This window comes from Erinaceus europaeus, chromosome 1, assembly GCF_950295315.1.
Source record: "Erinaceus europaeus chromosome 1, mEriEur2.1, whole genome shotgun sequence".
Lineage (NCBI taxonomy): Eukaryota > Metazoa > Chordata > Mammalia > Eulipotyphla > Erinaceidae > Erinaceus > Erinaceus europaeus.
This window is the reverse complement of record NC_080162.1, coordinates 159,992,111-159,999,341: the sequence shown is the minus strand read 5'-3', so window position 1 is coordinate 159,999,341 and position 7,231 is coordinate 159,992,111.

The window sequence follows — 7,231 nt, the reverse complement described above, 5'->3', positions numbered from 1 at the left end:
CATGCGCTTAAGTCGCTGCGCTACTGCCTGACCCCCAACTGTTGTTTCATTGTTGTGGTTACGTCCAATGCCAGGATCATCACATAGAAAAGGTGAGAGTACACAGGTGTGTGAGTGCAGTTAAAACATCTTTTTTGTGTGACTAGACCACCTTGGCCTTGCAAGGCCAGCATACTGTGAGGCTGTGGGGATTAGTAGGGACCAGATCATGGAAAGATACATGAGCTCAGATAAGAAGTTAGAACATATAGAGGGGATGGGATACTGAACTCTGGTGCTGGGAATTATATGAAATACTCCTCTAATCTCACAATCTTGTTGACCATTATTAAATCACTAATAAAATAAAATTAAAAAATAAAACAAAAAAATTAAAGTTAAAAAAAAGGGGAGTCAGGCGGTAGCACAACAGGTCAAGAGCAGGTGGCACAAAGCGCAAAGACCCGCGTAAGGAACCCGGTTCAAGCCCCTGGCTCCCCATCTGCGGGGGAGTTGCTTCACAGGCGGTGAAGCAGGTCTGCAGGTGTCTTTCTCTCCCCCTCTCTGTCTTCCCCTCCTCTCTCCATTTCTCTCTGTCCCATCAAACAATAAGGACATCAATAACAATAATAGCTACAACAATAAAACAAGGGCAACAAAAGGGAAAATATTGCCAAAACAATCTTGAGAAAAAAGAACAGAACCAAAGGCATCACACTCTCAGATCTCAAACTGTATTATAGGGCCATTGTCATCAAAACTGCTTGGTACTAGAACATGAATAGACACACTGACCAGTGGAATAGAACTGAGAGCCCAGAAGTGAGCCCCACACCTATGGACATCTAATCTTTGACAAAGGGGCTCAGACTATTACATGGGGAAAGCAGAGTATCTTCAACAAATGGTGTTGGAAACAATGGGTTGAAACATGCAGAAGAATGAAACTGAACCACGGTATCTCACCAAATACAAAAGTAAATTCCAAGTGGATCAAGGACTTCGATGTTAGACCACAAACTATCAGATACTTAGAAGAAAATATTGGCAGAACTCTTTTCCACATAAATTTCAAAGACATCTTCAATGAAACAAATCCAATTACAAAGAAGACTAAGGCAAGTATAAACCTATGGGACTACATCAAATTAAAAAGCTTCTTCACAGCAAAAGAAACCACTACCCAAACCAAGAGACCCCTCACAGAATGGGAGAAGATCTTTACATGCCATACATCAGACAAGAGTTTAATAACCAACATATATAAAGAGCTTGCCAGACTCAACAACAAGACAACAAATAACCCCATCCAAAAATGGAGGGAGGACATGGACAGAATATTCACCACAGAAGAGATCCAAAAGGCTGAGAAACACATGAAAAAATGCTCCAAGTCTCTGATTGTCAGAGAAATGCAAATCAAGACAATAATGAGATACCACTTCACTCCTGTGAGAATGTCATACATCAGAAAAGGTAACAACAGCAGCAAATGCTAGAGAGGGTGTGGGGTTAAAGGAACCCTCCTACGCTGCTGGTGGGAATGTCAATTGGTCCAACCTCTGTGGAGAACAGTCTGGAGAACTCTCAGAAGGCTAAAAATGGACCTACACTATGATCCTGCAATTCCTCTCCTGGGGATATATCCTAAGGAACCCAACATATCCATCCAAAAAGATCTGTGTACACATATGTTCTTGGCAGCACAATTTGTAATAGCCAAAACCTGGAAGCAACCCAGGTGTCCAACAACAGATGAGTGGCTAAGCAAGTTGTGGTATATATACACAATGGAATACTACTCAGCTGTAAAAAATGGTGACTTCACCATTTTCAGCTGATCTTGGATGGAACTTGAAAAAATCATGCTGAGTGAAATTAGTCTGAAACAGAAGGATGAGCATGTGATGATCTCACTCTCAGGCAGAAGTTAAAAAAACAAGATCAGAAAAGAAAACAGAAGTAGAACCGAAATGGAATTGGTGTATCACACCAAAGTAAAAGACTCTGGGGTGGGTAGGTGGGGAGATTACAAGTCCAAGAAGGATTCAGAGGACCTAGTGGGGGCTGTATTGTTAAATGGGAAACTGGGGACTGTTATGCATGTACAAACTATTGTACTTACTGTTGAATGTAAAACATTAATTCCCCAATAAAAAAAAGAAATAAGAAAAAAGCCAGAAGTAAATAAACTGTCTCTAAAAAAAAGGGAAGATAAAAATAAAAAAATAAAAATAAAGAAATTAGAACAAGACTTGAAGCAATAAGATTCATTAACACTCTCTCTCTCTCAATCTCTCTCTCTTTCTCCCTGTAATAAATACTAAATTTTTTTTTTTAAGTTGTAACCATGTCAGAACTCTTTAAAACTTAGAAAGAGGAAAGAGGAAAAAAGAAAAATCTTACCAGTTACTACCATGTGGGTGATGTCTTGAAGGGAACCCTACTGGGGAATCCATGGGAGAGGAATTTGGGGGTTACTAAACCCTCACAGGTTATGAGCAGACCCTGGCTTAGCCTCAGAATTTTTTTTTCTCAGAATATATTTTTAAATCCAAAAAGGATAATTGGGGGCAGCCATGGTGAGGCAATGGGGAAAAGGCAGAGCTCAGATCTTATCTAGACCCTGGACTGTCATCAGAACTCTTCAGAGAAGGTGCTTCAGTGCTTCTGGCATTCTTGTACACTGGGGCTACATTGGTACACACAGAGTGGAAATTATTCAAGTGGTATCGCCAATGCTACATGGTCCTTCCTTAGCCCAAAAGCCTATTGTTAAGAATGGTAAAAATGATGGAAAACTTAGGAATCATTTCATGGCTGAAGAGAGAGAACCTACCTTACAACAAGAAATTGGGTCCTTGATGCAGAAAGATTCTGTTCTGATAGGCAGCATGAATGGAACTGACTTAAATTTCAGCATCCCTGCCAATGCCTGCAGAATTTTTCTGCAAAAAAATGATGGCCAGGGGCAGAATATAGCCTACATCAACACAACAGGAGATGACAAGTGTTGGCCAGAATGTGAAGGAAAAGGGACTCTGTTACACTCTTGGTGGGAGTGCAAATTGGTGAAGCTACTACAGTAAAAAGTATGGAGAATCTTTAAACAAATAAAAATACAAATACCTTATGATCCAATAATACGACTCCTAGGCACATATCCAAAGGACATTAAAATACTAATTTGAAGGGACATATGCACTTCTATGTTCACAGCTGTATTTCAACAGTAAAAGCAAACAAAATGACCAACAACTGGATAAAGAAGTTATGGGATATTTTTTTTCTGTGAAATACACTATGCAATTTAGAAAGATGATAATGTGAGCTTTGGGACAAATGGGTGAAACAGAAGGAGGTGATTATGTTTAATGAAGTAAGGAAGTGAAAGGCAACTACCATTTGGTTTCGTTCATATGTGGAATCTAGAGATTTTAAACATATCACCACACAAAGAAAAAGATAAGTAGCCAACATGTCTCATTTTAAGAGAACTATGGTGCATATAATTTTAAGGGGGATATAGAACTTTTGGGGTAGATGCTGCGTGGATCTATACTCTTTTTTTTTTTTTTTTAGTGATTTAACAATGACTAACAAGATTGTAAGATAATAGGAATACAGTTCCCACTACCAGAGTCCCATGTCCCATCCCCTCCATTGGAAGCTTTCCTATTCTCTATTCTTTATCCCTCTGTGGGAGTGTAGACCAAAATTCTTTATGGGACGCAGACGTTGGAAGGTCTGGCTACTGTAATTGCTTCTCCGCTGAACATGAACGTTGAAAGGTCAGTCCATAACCCCAGCCTACTTCTGTCTTGCCTTAGTGTAGTAGAGCTCTGGAGAAGTGAGGTTGTGGGGCTCATTGGTGAGGTTGTCTGCCGGGGGAGGTAAGGATGGCGTCATAGTAGCATCTGCGACTTGGTGGCTGGAAGGTGGTAAGATATAAAGCAAATTGTTCAATAAACAGGAACCCAAAGATAGGAATAGAGCTGATGAAACTAGTGGTTTTTGTGTAGGAAGAAGCTAAGAAATCTATTTTAGGTATGTTCCCTGTGGCCTATGAGTTTAACAATTTTTGCCTAAGCCTGATAGCTAACATGCAGATGGACTAAAAGTATTATCTATCTGGGAAGATGGTGTCAGAGTTGGCAATAGAACTGGAAAGATGGATTAGGGCAAAGAGTAGCTCCCAAATATGAGGAAAGTATATAAATACCATTAACTCTTAACCCCATTAATCTGACCTAGGGCATATATGTATAAATTCATACTTAGCACAGGAGCCTGTGTAACCTCTGAGTTCCCATCAGTCTTAAGCTCACAATTAATGGTCACAGCTAGGAACATTCTAGGCTGCACTCATTTCAGGACCAGTCTTCCTCAAGTTGCATAGTAGGTTGACTCAGCCTCCCTTCAGAGAGTGGGGCAATCCTTACCATTGCTGCTCTACAGTGAGGGCAAGGTCCTGGAGAAGAACAGAAGAGGGCTTATGAAATGACCAGTGATAGAGGAGGGAGGGATCTATCAGAAGCCTAGGTCCATAACATTTTTGTGGGAATCACTGAGTAGAGCCTCAGATGATGGAGTGGCCTGGTATTAGCCAAAAATCATTAAAGTGTGCTAGTCTCTTGCCTTTATCCAGCTTTTCTACTAAACCTCTACTAAATCACTAATAAAATAAATTAAAAATAAGAGGATCTGGGGAGTCGAGTGGTAGGTAGCACAGTGGGTTAAGTGCAAGTGGTGCAAAGTGCAAGGACCAGCCTAAGGATCCTGGTTTGGGCTCCCAGCTCCCCACCTATAGGGGAGTCGCTTCACAGGCGGTGAAGCAGGTCTGCAGATGTCTCTTTCTCTTCCCCTCCATCTTCCTCTCCTCTCTCCATTTCTCTGTCCTACCTAACAACAACGACATCAATAACAACAACAATAACTACAACAACAATAAAAAAGTCAGCGACGGCAACAATAGGGAAAATTAATTAATTAAAAAATAAATAAATAAAAAGATCTGTCACTCTTCCTTACTTTCTGTTTTATAAGATTTCATTGCCATGAATATCCAGAGATCCTGAAACCCACTCTCAACTTGGCAATCAACATTCTTCTCTGACTTCCCAAAAGTTGATGGCAAGGTGCAAATAACAATGCCAGATATTTGGGGTTAGATACAAATGTTGGCTTTCTATTAGTGGGGAATGATGTTACCTACCTGGTGATCGAGCAAGGTGACAGTAGGACCCGTCTCTGCCCTCAAGAGATCTGCCTGTCTGCAGTGCCCCAGTAGTAGCACCTGTGCCTTCAATCTTTGAATCTGGATCCAACTCTGACACTGCTCACTAACAATGCCTGCTGTGTGTGCTGACTGCTTCAGTATTGAATGCATCTGCTACTGTAAATTATTTTTCTGGTTTTGACAGTCCTATTGTCCTTTCAATTTTCTTAGCATATTGAAATTATTATTTATTCCAAAGGGCCCTGGTGATGCAAGTTAGATCAGTATCATTTTCCTTTCTTCCCCCCAAATTATGTTATTGGGGTGGAAATAATGGTTTAATAAGACAGCTGTTGATAAATGAGTACAGATCTTTATTTGCCCACAATAGGTGTCTGTACAGCATTCCCACCAACCCAAATCCCTCTTCACAACCATATCCTGGATATCCAGTGCCTTCTCCCCTTGCCATCTCCCCCTAGTCCAGAGTGTTTTTTGCTTTGCTGCTATATGCCTCACCCAGTCCAACTTTTACTCTATATTTCCCTTTTCTTGCTTTGCTTCTTAAGTTCCACATATAAGTGAGATAATATGATAGTCATCCTTTTCCTGATGGCTTCTCTCACTTAACATGATCCCTTTAGGTGCTATCCAAGACATAGAAAAAGAAAATATTTCATTGTTTCCTACAGCAAAGTAGTATTCCATTGTATCTATATACCACAACTTTATTAGCCACTCATCTGGGTTGCATCCAGATGTGAACTGTTACAGTCTGTGCTGTGGGATGCATTGGATCGACCTTCCTGTGGTGCATCCTGTGAGTACCCACTCATTGGGGAAACTGACGATCCTTCCTAGCCGACTGAATCCACATGGATCCCAGTCACTTTCAAAGCCAGCAACAAGCAGCTCCTGACAGCTTTCAACCTGACGCTGTTGACTGGCTACGGAAGAAGGGCAAACGCTGGAAGAAGAAAGTCTGTGCTGCTATGAACATAGGTTTGCATAGATCTCTTTGGGTAGGTGTTTTTGTGTTCTTTGGATAGGGGCATATCTCTGAGAGAGTAACTGCCAGATCTTAGTGTTGACCCATGTCTAGTGTTCTGAGGACCCTACAGAATGTTTTCCACTGGGGGGTTGAATCCATTTACATTCCACTAACAGTGTGTTTTCCTCTTTACACATATACTCCCTAGGACTTCCTGTTTCTGTCTTTTCTAATGCATAGTATTCTCACAGGTGTAGAATAGCATCTCATTTTTTGTTTTTATTCACCGTTCTCTAATAATCAGAGACTTGGAACATTTTTTTTTTTCATGTTTATTGAGCCTCTGGATCTCTTCATTAGTAGAAATCCTATTGGACTGGAGAGATAGCAAGGTGATTAAGCAAAATATTTTCATACCTTAGGCTCTCAGGTCTCAAGTTCAATCCCGAGCACCACCATAAACAAGAACTGAACAGTGCTCTGGTTAAATAAATACCTGATTCATGTCCTCTCCCCATTTTTTTTTTCTTGATAGAGCTACTTTATGTGTGGTTTTGTTGTTATTTTCATTGCTGAATTTTGGGAGCTATTTACATATTTTGGTTATTATCCCTTTGTTCAGTAGGGTGTTTTTCTGTTTTGGTAATGTCTCCCTTTTCTGTGCAGAAGCTTTTCTCACTAGTTTATTTTCATATTTTTCCATAGCTTTTGGACTTGATCCTTTAAAGGCTGTTTCCAAAGAAAACATCATGGAATATTCTGTCAATGATTTTTTTCTATGTATTTGATGGTTTCTGGTCTAATGTCTATTTCTTTGATCCATCTGGAATTGACTTTGGTACACAGTGATATGTTGTGGTTCAGTTTCATTCTTCTGTGTGTTCCAACCCAATTTCCCAAGAGCCATTTGTTGAAAATGCTCTCCTTTCTCCATTTAATGTTTGAGTATCCTTGTCAAAAATTAGCTGTAACTATAGAAATGATCCCTGGAAGTATAGTTTTAGGTCAGTATCATTTTCTATTGCACATATCAGTTCATATAG